The sequence below is a fragment of the Hemiscyllium ocellatum genome, assembly GCF_020745735.1.
Source record: "Hemiscyllium ocellatum isolate sHemOce1 chromosome 27 unlocalized genomic scaffold, sHemOce1.pat.X.cur. SUPER_27_unloc_41, whole genome shotgun sequence".
Taxonomy (NCBI): domain Eukaryota; kingdom Metazoa; phylum Chordata; class Chondrichthyes; order Orectolobiformes; family Hemiscylliidae; genus Hemiscyllium; species Hemiscyllium ocellatum.
In genome coordinates this window covers 269,597-282,576 of record NW_026867511.1, presented here as the reverse complement: position 1 = coordinate 282,576, position 12,980 = coordinate 269,597, and the positions used below count along the sequence as shown (strand labels likewise).

At 48.2% G+C, this 12,980-nt stretch overlaps 1 pseudogene; it reads left to right on the top strand.

Moving 5' to 3' along the window:
* The first annotated feature begins 1,822 nt into the window (after positions 1-1,822).
* Positions 1,823-5,375, top strand: LOC132808326 (zinc finger protein 239-like; annotated as a pseudogene).
* The last annotated feature ends 7,605 nt before the right edge of the window (positions 5,376-12,980 follow it).

Below are 12,980 nucleotides of genomic sequence, written 5' to 3'. Positions count from 1 at the left end.
GGAGGCTGAGGGGTGACCTTATTGAGGTTTTAAAAAATAATGAGGGGCATGGATAGGGTGAATAGACAAGGTCTTTTCCCTGGGGTGGGAGAGTCCCGAACTGGAGGTGAGAGGGGAAAAGACATAAAAAGGACCTAAGGGGCAACTTTGTCAGTCAGAGGGTAGTGCGTGTATGGAATGAGCTGCCAGAGGAAGTGGTGGAGGCTGGGACAATTGCAACATTTGAAAGGCATCTGGATGGGAATATGAATGGGAAGGGTTTGGAGGGACGTGCTGGCACATCGACTAGATCAATTTTGGCTATGTGCTCGGCATGCACCAGTTGCACATAGGGTCTCTTTGTGTGCTATACATCTGTATGACTCTCAATGCTGTCCAGGCGAGTCAGTGATGTTATAACAACAACACTGGACCAGCAATCCAGAGGCCCTAGGCAAATAATCTGGGCTCATGGGTCCAAATACCAGTAAAAACAAACATTGGGAATTTAAATTTATTTTTTTAAAATCTGAATTGAAAACTAGTCTCAGTCATTGAGAGAATGAAACTTTTCTGAAAACCCATTTGATTCAATAACGCTGTTCAGGGAAGGAAACCGCTAGCATTAACTTGGTGCTGCCTGCATATGATGGCTCACGTGCTTGACTTTTAAAATGCCCCTAAAGTCTGGCAATCCTCTTGTCTGAAGGGCAGTTAGGGACGAAAACATTGTTGGCCTTGCCAAAAAAAAAAACTCCTTCATGGAATGTGGGCTATCTCGAATGTGACTTCACATCTGCGAATGGGTCACATCAGAACATCCAGACAAATAAGCACCAAAATGTCTGGTGCTGCAAGAGTACAGCAGGTCAGCCAGCATCGGAGGAGCAGGAGGTTGATGTTTTTGGGCATAACCCCTTGATTAGGAATGTGGGGTGGGCCCAAAGGGACAGAGATAAATAGGAGGGAGGTGGGACTGGGGAAGGGAGCTGAGAATGCTATGGGTAGATGAAAGCGAGGGAAGGAGGTGACAGGTCAGAGAGGAGGGTGGAGCAGATAGATGGGAAGGCAGATGGACAGGTGGGACAGTTCAAAAGAGCAGTCCCAAGTTCGAGGGTTGTGTCTGGGATTGGGCAGCTGGGGGGGGGGTAAATGAGGAAACTGGTGAAATCAATATTGATCCTGTATGGTTGGAGGGTCCCAATGCAGAGGCATTCTTCCTCCAGGTATCAGTGGCCTAGGACCCTGCAACCACACGGCATCAACATCGATTTCACCAGTTTCCTCACATTCCCTCCCCCCTCCCACCCCAGCTCCAACCCTCCAACTCAGCACCACCCTCTTGAACTGTCCCACCTGTCCATCTTCCTTCCCACCAATCTGCTCCACCCTGTAGCCATCACCTCCCCCCCCAACCTGCATCTACCTTACCCCCAGCCCCACTCCCACCTTCCTATTTATCTCTCAGCACCCTTTCCACACCCCCAAACCCCCACCCCCCTCCGCAATTCCTGATGAAGGACACGAGAGAGACACAGCGATCTCGACCAATGCATCCAGCATATGCACCTTTCCTGAGTTCACCTCCTTTCACTTCACTTCCTACAAAAACCAACAGTTTAATCCCAAAATGAGAAAAGAAATGGAATAGGAGGGTGAGAAGAGAGGGTGCTGTACTCACAGAGGTTGGTGCAGTCTGGGGTAACACTCAATCTTCATTCAGAGAGAGAGAGAGAGAGCAGCAGGAGCTCATGATCCAACTTCCGCATTCAGACACTGACGGGATGCTCTGATTGGTAGGAGGACCAGCCTTCTTCCGGTCCTCCAAGGCTCCCCATTGGTCATGCCTCCCCGTGTCAAGGTTAAGGGAGGGGCACGTGAGGGTAGTGGAGGAGAGAGGTCGCGTGGGCGTCACAAAGACCAGTGCCGCCGCGTGACGCACGGCGCGGTGGACCAATGGGAAAGGCTGGAACGCCGCACGGGCGGGCGGTCCGTCAAATCAACGCGCGGCCTCTGTGACGACAGCGGTTCCTCGATTCACGTGACCGGTTGCTCCTGCACATTCGCCATTGCGGGGGGGTCAAGGGGAGCTGATGTTGTGTTGGTCTGGAGGGTCCCTGTGTCCAGGAAGAGGTGAGTGTGGCTCAGTCAATGAGCATCAGTCAGACCCTGCTGGAGCATGGGGGAGGTGGGATATTAGGTACAGCAAGAGTTAAAGAGTGTGTGGGATGGAGATTTACAGCTTTTTTAGGTAATAAGTCCCTTTCTGGACAATACTGGGGATGGGTAATATCAGAACAGCAGAGTGAGAATTGAAGAAAAGTGTGTGTGTGTGTGTGTGTGTTGTGGTGTGTGGGGGGGGGGTGAGATTTGCAACACTTCTTAAAGTTAAAAATCACACAACTCTAGGTTATAGGAGAAAGTGAGGTCTGCAGATGCTGGAGATCAGAGCTGAAAATGTGTTGCTGGAAAAGCTCAGCAGGTCAGGCAGCATCCAAGGAACAGGCGATTCGACGTTTCGGGCATGAGCCCTTCTTCAGGAATGAGGAAAGTGTCCTCATTCTTTCCTCATTCCTGATGAAGGCTTTTGCCCGAAACGTCGATTTTTTTTTCCCCTACTCCTCGGATGCTGCCTGACCTGCTGTGCTTTTCCAGCACCACTCTGATTCCCAGCATCTGCTGTCTTTTTCGCCTGGAGGTTTTACTAGCTACCTGATGAAGGTGCAGAGCTCTGAAAGTCAAACTTCTAAACAAATCTAATGGACTACAACCTGGTGATGTGTGATTTTTTTTTTTAAACTTTGTACACCCCAGCCCAACACTGGCATCTGTATATTGTAACTTGATTGTTTTAGGGAAGTTCTACAGAAACTAGAATGATCTGTTCTGAATTCCTGTCATGTGCAGGCAGCAATGACTTTTGTAATCCCCTTTTTCACAGGATATGAGAAGAGCAGCTTTGCAGGTAGAGCTCCCCAATGGAGTACCATGTGAAGGTCTGATAGAGCCCCTTGATTCGTGGGACAGGAGAGACGTCCCTCTTTCAGTCCAGAAGGGGAAAATTCTTTGAACGTTTTTGTCTGCTTCAGTAGGCTCTTAAAGTATCGTCTTCACCTGAACCACAGGGGCACGTGCCTGAGCCAGTTTGCCCACTGTGGGGAAAGGAAGTCTCAGGAGGCATTCCGCACGCCATGGAGAAACCGTGGATGTGGGGATTGCGGGAAAGGATTCCGCTCCCCCTCCGTGCTGGAGATCCACTGCCGTGTCCACACTGGGGAGAGGCCGTTCAGCTGCTCCGAGTGCGGGAAGGGCTTCACCCAATCGTCTATCCTGCTGACCCACCAGCGTTTCCACACCGGGGAGCGGCCCTTCACCTGCCCCGTCTGCGGCAAGTGCTTCACCCAGTCGTCCACCCTGCTGACCCACCAGCGGGTCCACACCAGGGAGCGGCCCCTTCACCTGCTCCATCTGCGGCAAGGGCTTCACCGACTCCTCCCACCTGCTGACCCACCAGCGGGTCCACACCGGGGAGAGGCCGTTCAGCTGCTCGGTCTGCGGCAAGAGCTTTACCCAGTTGTCCAACCTGCTGCGGCACAGCGGCTCCACACCGGGGAGCGGCCTTCACTTGCTGCGTCTGTGGCAAGGGCTTCACCGACTCCTCCCACCTGCTGACCCACCAGCGGTCCACACCGGGAGAGTCCATTCAGCTGCTCGTCTGCTGCGGCAAGAGCTTTACCCAGTCGTCCAACCTGCTGCAGCACCAGCAGGTCCACACCGGGGAGTGGCCCTTCACCTGCTCTGTCTGCGGCAAGGGCTTCGCCCGCTCGTCCGACCTGCTAACCCACCAGCGGGTCCACACGGGGGAGCGGCCGTTCAGCTGCTCGGTCTGCGGCAAGAGCTTCACCCGCTCGTCCACCCTGCTGCGGCACCAGCGGCTTCACACCGGGGAGCGTCCCTTCACCTGCTCCGTCTGCGGCAAGAGCTTCTCTCACTCGTCCACCCTGCTGCGGCACCAGCGGCTTCACACCGGGGAGCGGCCCTTCACCTGCTCCGTCTGCGGCAAGGGCTTCACCCAGTCGTCCCACCTGTTCTCACACCAGCAGGTCCACACCGGGGAGCGGCCTTCACCTGCCCCGTCTGCGGGAGGGGCTTCGCTTCCTCTCAGCACCTGCTGCGGCACCAGCGGGGGCACAAGTGACGGGGCCAGCCGCTGTGAGTCACCGCCCAGGGCTGAACCCTGGGTGGGATGGGGGAGGGTCACTGCAGTTGCTGTGCTCTCATCCCCTTGGCATCCAGTGGTTCTGCGAGCCTGCGACTGCGCATTTCCTCCTGAAGTGGAGATGTACAACACAGAAACAGACCCTTCGCTCCAACTCCTCCATATCCTCAACTAATCAAGTCCCATTTGCCAGCAATTGGCCCTATCCCTCCAAACCTCTCCTTACACAGATACCCAAGTGGATGCCTTTTAAATGTTGCAATTGTACCAGCCTCCACCACTTCCTCTGGCAGCTCATTCCACACGCGCACACACCACCCTCTGTGTGAAAAATGTTGCCCCTTAGGACCCTTTTTAAATCTTTCCCCTCTCACCCTAAACCTATGCCCTCTAGTTCTGGCAAAAGACTTTGTCTATCCCTATCCATGCCCCTCATGATTTTATAAACCTCTCTTAAAGTCAACCCTCAGCCTCCGACGTTCCAGGGAAGACAACCCCAGCCTGTTCAGCCTCTCCCTGTAGCTCAAACCCTCCAACCCTGGCAACATCCTTGTCAATCTTTCTGAACCCTTTCAAGTTTTGCAACATCCTTCCGATAGACCAGAAGTGCACATAATACAGAGGAACTTCGATTATCCAGAATTAGATGAACCAGCACGGTGGCTCAGTGGTTAGCGCTGCTACCTCACAGTACCAGGGACCCGGGTTTCATTCCTGCCTCAGGCGACAGACTGTGTGGAGTTTGCACATTCTCCCCGCGTCTGCGTGGGTTTCCTCCTAGTGCTCCGGTTCCGTCCCACAGTCCAAAGATGTGCAGGTCAGGGTGAATTGGCCATGCTAAATTGCCCGTAGTGTTAGGTACATTAGTCAGAGGGAAATGGGTCTGGGTGGGTTACTCTTCGGAGGGTCAGTGTGGACTGGTTGGGCCTGTTTCCACACTGTAAGGGATCTAATCGTCAAGCGACTGAAATACACCCTGCATGTGTCCTTTGGATAATCGAGGTTCCTGTGTATTCCAAAAGTGGCCTAACCAACGTCCTGTCCAGACCCCAACCCCTATACTCAGTGCTCTGACCAATAAAGTGATCTGCAGAATCTGCAGGACTTGCTTAATCCTGGAGGTAAATCACGTGTTTCTCCTTCTCTTGCAGGTGGATCCAAGATTTTCACTCTCTGACCCATGTGAGCCTCTACGCACCTCCCCTTCACTTGCTCACACTTGATTTCCCTTACAGCAGCATTCCCTTCAGTTCCTTTCTCCCTGACGTCTGTATCCAGCTTCTCCTTAAATGCCGTCCACCTCGACCTGCTACTGTGGGGGTCATTCCCGCTGCAGACAGAGGTCTCTCCTTTGTAACCTCTTCAAAAGATTTACCGCTGACTTCCCCCTTCAGTCTTTTCCATTTCTGGGTCTTCCCGCTGTTGCGAAACTTGGAAGGGTTCAGAAAAGATTGACAAGGATGTTGCCAGGGTTGGAGGATCTGAGCTACAGGAGAGGCTGAACAGGCTGGGGCTGTTTTCCCTGGAGCGTCGGAGGCTGAGGGATGACCTTATAGAGGTTTACAAAATTATGACCGGCATGGATAGGATAAATAGGCAAAGTCTTTTCCCTGGGGTTGGGGAATCCAGAACTAGAGGGCATAGGTTTAGGATGAGAGGGGAAGATATAAAAGAGACCTACAGGGCAACGTTTTAATACAGAAGGTGGTGTGTGTATGGAATGAGCTGCCAGAGGATGTGGTGGAGGCTGGTACAATTGCAACATTTAAGAGGCATTTGGATGGGTACATGAATAGGAAGGGTTTGGAGGGATATGGGCCGGTGCTGGTAGGTGGGACTAGTTTGGGTTGGGATATTTGGTCGGTATGGACGGGTTAGACCGAAGGGTCTGTTTCCGTGCTGTACATCTCTTGACAAGGCCTTGTCTGAGGGTGAAATGTTGTCATTCCCGTTGATGCGGGTGGTCCCCAGTCTGTTGTCCTTTTTGTTTCCTTTCTCGGAAAGGACGTCGCGGACATGGGCAGCGTTCCCGAGCCCCGCTCCGGAACGGGCTGTTCCGTCCTCTTCCAGCCCCCGGGGGGGGGGAATGGGCAGCTTGAGTGCATTGGGAGAGTGGGCTGTTCACCGGAAGGTGCCAATGGGACGGGAGAGCGGTACCGGTAATGGGGCGAGGGGGAGATGCCTCAGACCGCCAGAAACACTGGGGCAGCTGCTCGCGTGCTCCTTTTGGATCTCTCAGCACAGGGAGGCCATTCATCTGATTACCTCCCCGTCTCTGTCTCCTCTGTGTCTCTCTCTCTGCATCTGCCTCTGCGTCTGTCTGTCTCTCTGAGGTGACAGCGGATTCCAGCATATTGCTGCTTGCTGGGTAAACCTGTTTTTCCTCTGTTTTCCCCTCTCTCTCCTGCTCAAACCCCTGAACTTCAGGCCGCCCCTGACCTTGTCACTATCAGTGAATAGGGAACAGCTTTTCTTCCTCCACCTTATCTGAACCTATCACAATCTTCCCCACTTTCACCAGTTGTATCTGTGTGTGACCCTCTCTTTCTGTGTCTCTTTCTCTCCGAAGCCCCCTCCCTCACCACATCCCATTTACCCACCCCCCCCCTGTCATGCTCCCACTTTCAAACGGTCTCGTTGTGTTTTCACTGCCTCTTCCCCATCGTTTCCGTCAAGCACCTCATCTCACGCTTAGAACCCCTGCAGTGTAGGAGCAGGCCCTTCAGCCCATCCAACCCACACCTCACCCAGACCTCTGCCTGTAACCCTGCAATTCCCATTGGCTAACCCACCTAGCCTACACATCCCTGGGCACTATGGGTAATTTAGCATGGCCAATGCACCCTAACCTGCACATCCCTAGGCACTATGGGTAATTTAGCATGGCCAATGCCCCCTAACCTGCACATCCCCAAACACTATGTAATTTTAAAAATTCTCCTGCGTGGAGGGGTGGGGGTATCGCGTGGAACTTGGAATTAATAAACGCGGGAGACGCGTGGAACTCGGTGGTAACGAGGACCCCGTAGCACAGACTTTAAAATTCCTAGAAGTGAGGGGCATTGGGTAAGGAGAGGGACAGGGGACAGAGACAGACAGAAACAGAGATACAGAGAGACCGACACAGGAAGAGAGAGAGAGAGAAAGAGGGAGATAGATAAAGAGAGACAGAAGGTAATAAAGACAAAGGGGAGAGAAACAGAGAAAAGGGAAGAGAAAGCAAGAGAGAAGGTTAGAGAAAAAGGATTGCGAGAAATAAGGGTTAGGGGTAAGGAGACTCGCAGCAGCCAGCGAAGAGAGAGAGAGCGAGCCGATCTGTCCCAGCAGCCTGAGGAGAGAGAGAGAGAGAGTGAAAAGAGCTGTACAACTGACAGAAAGTTTAACCCTTTGTGATCTGGTTTGAATGCACATTTGTTTGTTGGTGATTGAATGTGTAAGTTTTATTCCCTGGAGCTTGAGTTCCAGGACTGTTTTAAATGTGATTTTTATGGAAACTTAACATGATTTTTTTAAGGTTGATGACTTCTGTTCTTTTACAAGTCATGACTGCCTTACTATCCGATTCTAACTAATCTCTTTTATCTTTACATAAAAGCAATATATGGAGGACAGTTGAAGTTTCAGTTCAACAGTAGGTTGTCGTAAAAACGAAAACTTCCATGGTTATTATCTGTGACCTTGGATTCGGCCATTGTTCATGCATTAGAAGTTTTTTTTTTAACTTGAATTGGCAAATTCTTGTAAGACAGCTCTGATTATTTTACGACCTATAGTATTGTAATTGAGTAATGATTGGTCAGGAGGACTTAAGAAAACTAATTTTGGATCTAAATTAGGGGACTAAAACTGGGTGATCACAGTGGATTTCAAAATTGGGAACTCTATTAATTTTACATTTTAAATATTGAATACTGAATAAATGGACGTAAATATATAAATAAGTTTACAAGGTAGGAACAGGCTTTAAAGTTAGTCAAGCATGAATTGATAAATTGGTGTTTGAGGATATGGGAAGCTAGGAACATTGCAATATTTCTTAAAAGAAAGAAAAAGGGAAGAACGTAACGACTTGTCCCCTTTGGGAAGTGCCAATAGGGGACAAGGAGATTGGGTTTGTGCGTGTCCCCCTCACCAGTGGGGAGGTCGGAACATTTAAAAGGAAATGACGGTCCTGGTTGAGAATCCGATAGGATTGTCAGAACAAATTGATCTATTTTTGAGGCCCAGTCTGTATATGTGGGCTGAGTTAATGCCTATTTTGAATATACTATTTACTGGGGAAGAGAGGGGACTTATATGGGGATGCTGGACAGGGAAAGATACAGAAGATAGAAGGGTGGAGTGGGAAAAACCCATTAGATGAATTGTTAGGAGAGGCACAGAAAGTGTTTGTAAAGAGAGAGGACGAGAGACAGTAGCAGAAGGCGAAAATGACGGTCGCTGCGGTTGATGAGGTAATTAGGAGAAAAATGGAACCAAGAGTGAGCAACCGGAGCAGCGGGTGACAGCATGGAGGGCAGAGAGGAAAGGGGATAGGGAGAGACAAGGAGGAGCATTTGGTAGAGGGTTTGAGCGACAGGGGCAGAGATGAAGGTCTCCACAGGCAGGATGCCATTATTGTGGAAAGATAGGGCATTTTAGGCGGGAGTGTCCTGATCTATAAAGGGAAGAAAGAGCCATTCCGCTTATGATTTTGATAACGACGGGGAGGGGGACAACAACTGGCATCATTTCTGAGCAGTCAGGGTTAACAACCCAGTCATAGATTGGCTGAATAGCACATTCGGTAGATGGGGAACTGTGCTGGGACAGCTGCCCTTGGTTTATGCATCTCTGTTGCTATCTTTATTACCTGTGGTTGTTGTTGTATACCATGTATCAGGACGCTTGTGACACGAACAATTGACCGTGCCCTGACGGGAAAGGATGACCCCCACCCGCATACCAGGCAGCGGTGCTGGAGGAGCCTGTGATGGGGGCACCCCAGGGAAAGATTACGGGATCGGGATCAGAGGGAATGGAGGAGATATGCCTGAGAGAGAAGCGCGGGACAATATATGATTTTACTTTATAACTGTATCTCTCATTTCTAATCCTTCCCATTTCGGGCCTCAGAATGTGAGGGCTGAGGTGCAGAGACCCCCTAGTTGTGTATTTTTTTTCTTTCCCGTTCAAATTGACAACAGGTAAATTTGTGCTTTTATGCTGCAGTTAGAGATTGTGAAGTGCTATATGCCTCGAGACTCAAGAGACTATTGTTCACTCAAGAGATTCCTAGCCATCATCTGGTATTCTTAAATGGCTTCGATTGGTCTCGACGGCCACTGATCACAGTGATAAGCCAGTTACCACTGCCCGTGTCCGTACTTGACAGCTGTAAAATGGATGTGGGTTTTTATTGGTCAAGTGAAGGTAACTGGTTAGCCAATGATGGGTAAGATTCCTTGAGCGAGGGACAACCTAAGACCGGCACAGTCGTGCATTGACCTTCAGAATAGTGGCCTGTGGTCATGTGGTTTTAACAGATGCCTGGCTTTTGTATCCGTGTCGGAATCTGGTCAAGTTTCTGGCTTGCAAAGCAGCTTGATATAAGGAAAATCGTGGACCCAGTAGTTTGACATTGTATTCACTGTATTTTTGACAAAGGAAAATGCCAGTTTTGTGGCATCTTCCAGAACCAACTTAACAACAAACCTTTGGGAAGGAAGGAGAGCTCATTGAATCCTATTACAAAAAAAGATTTGACACTATGTCAGTAGTTTGAAAATTTATTTTAAGATGTCATGGTATAATACGACCGATTTTACTGGGAGGTTGTACGATTGGGTGTTCTTTGGACAGCAGACAGAAGGCATTGCGTGGCAGTTTGAGACTGAAACACGGCTGGAAAGAATGTAGATTGATGAGGAAAATCAAATGGCAGAGTCTGAATCTGTCAGTCTGGCTTGATTGCATGAGTGGTGGTTCTTCAAAAGCATCTTCCAAGCCATGACCTCAATCACCAAGAACAGAGAAGTGTGAACACAGGATTCCGACTGCAAGATATATCGCATTGCTTCTTTGTTATTGACCAAAATGCTGGAACTCACTCCTGAACATTGTTGCAGACCACACCATGTTTGTGAAGCAATTTAAGAGGCAGCTCAGCACCACCTTTTCAAGGTCAGTTTGGAAAGAGTTGTTGGCACAGCCAATGATATTCACATCTCATGAAATAGTAAGCAAAGAGCCCAGGGTGTTGGAGGCTGAATGTTAGCATGGATAGAGGATGGACTAACTACCACAGTTGTGGTAAGGGGCATGTTCAGGATGGCAACTTGTAACTTGTGGTGTACCACAGGGATCAGCGCTGGGGTCAACATTATTTACAATATGTATACGAATTACTTGGATAAGTAAAGTGAATGTACTATTGCTAAGTTTGCAGAAGAGACAGTTGATGTGAAAGCAGGTGGTGAGGATGACATTAGATATCTGGAGAGGGATATAGACAGGTTAAGCAAATGAACGAAAGCTTGGCAGATGGGAAAATGAGGTCATGCAGTTTGTCAGGAGGCGAAGAACTGAATATTAAATGGAGAAAACTTTAGAGGGATTTGGAATCACATTCACGAATCTCTTCATCCAATTTCAGTAAGTAATAGGGAGGCAAATGGGAGTTTGGCCTTTTCAACAGAGTATAAATGTAGAAAGGTTATAGTGAACCTTTGTAAGGCCCTAGTCAGGCCACAAGTGAATATTATGAACAGTTTAGGGCCCTTTACCTGAGGAAAGATATATTGGCATTGGAGGCAGTCCAGAGATGGTTGACCATGATGATATCGGATGGAAAGAATGTCTTATGAGGAGAACTGAATAGGTTGGGCCTGTGCTTATTAGAAGTTAGAAGAATTAGAGGTAACCTTATTGTCACGTACAAGATTCTGAGGAGACTTGACAGGCTGGACGTGGGAAAGTGGGTGAGTCTGGGACCAGAGGAAGTAACCTCCAAATAAGAGATTGCATGCTTAGGACAGATAGGAATTTCTCCTGAGGGCAGTAAATCTGTGGAACTTGATACTAAAAGGGCTGTTGAGCCTGGGTTGTTATGTGCATTCAAGGCTGAGATAGTGTTTGTTTTAATCAGTAAGCGAATTGAGGATTACTGAGGATTATGGGACAATGGCAGAAAAGTGGAGTAAATGTTTACCAGAATAATTGTGATCTGAATGAATGGCAGAGTCAACTCAATGGGCTGAATTGAATAGTAAATACTAATGAGGAAAAGGATACAACTGGCAATTACAGACCAGTCAATGTTGGGAAGCCTAGAGATTGTAGGGAGTTGGTGGCATTTGGGCATTGTTACTGGATTTAACATCTGGAGTTTCAAAATGATGCTGCTATGGCCCCGATGCAATTTGAAATCAATTTATGTATCTGGAATATAAAGCTGCTTTGATGATCTTATCAATTGTCATAAGTACCGATCTTGTTCACTAATAACCTTGTTTTTAAGGAAGGAAATCTTCAGTCCTTTCCCAGTTTGGTGAATGTGTCACTCTTGATCCAAAGTCATGTGATTGACTCTTAACTGCCCTCTGAATTGGCACTTGGTTCTTTTAGGAGACAAAGTGTCACATTCCATGAATGAATAAAGAAAAATATTCAGGACAAGATTGTCACTGTCAGTGAAGGGAAGATTGTGATCTAGTGATACTGGTTAAGTAGCCCAGAGATTTCGGTTTTCTGAGAACAAAAATTAAAATCCCATCCTGGATGCTAGTGGACTTTATTTTCAATGAATAAAAAGATCAGGAAGTGAGAGTTTGTCTCAGTACTGGCAACAAGGAAACCATTATTGGCTAAGACAATGAATTGCAGATGTTGGAGATCAGCAACAATTGCTGGGAAACTGCAGCAGGTCTGGCAGCATCTGTGGAAAGAAAACAATTAATGTTTTGAATCCAGCCTAATTTTGAAGGACCACCGGACTCAAAACAGTAACACTGTTGTCTCCTCATAGATGCTGCCAGAACTATTGCTTTTGTCCAATCATTACTGATTGTTGTGAAAGTATTCTTTTCGGGAGGGAAATCTACCATTCACAACCCTACACATGTGTGCGCACGCTCACATCATGTGACTCCAGACCTACTACAATGTGGTTGACTCTCAACTAAGTTCTAGCATGTAGCCAATTGCTCGGTCCAAAGGCCATGAAGGATGGTGAGCGATGGTTGGACATGCGAGCAACAATCCCATCCCTCAAAATATTTTCTTATATATTATAAAGCATAAGTTAATGAAGGACAGCCAAAACAAACTGCTATGGGAAGGTCATCCCCAACTAACTTGATTTGCTTGTAGTTATAAATGTTGTTTTTAAAATCTTCTTCAGCGAGGACATTGGTTCCATCATTGTTGCAATACTGCATGCAATTCTGTGCTTTCTGATACAGGAAGGGTGTTATGAAATTTGAAAGGGTTCAGAAAACATTTACAAGGATGCTGCCAGGGCTGGAGGGTTTGAGCTACAGGAAGAGGCTGAATAGATTGGGGCTGTTTTCCCTGGAGCTTTGGAGGCTGAGGAGTGACTTTAAAGACATTTATAAAATCATGAGAGGCATGGGTAGGGTAAATAGGCAAGGTCTTTTCCCTTGGGTGGGGGAATCCAAAATTAGAGGGCATAGGTTTAAGGTTAATGGCAAATGGAGTTTAATATAGATAAGTGTGAGTTCTTATATTTTGTATCGTCAAATCAAGACCGGAATTTCATGGTGACTGGTAGGACTTTAAGGAG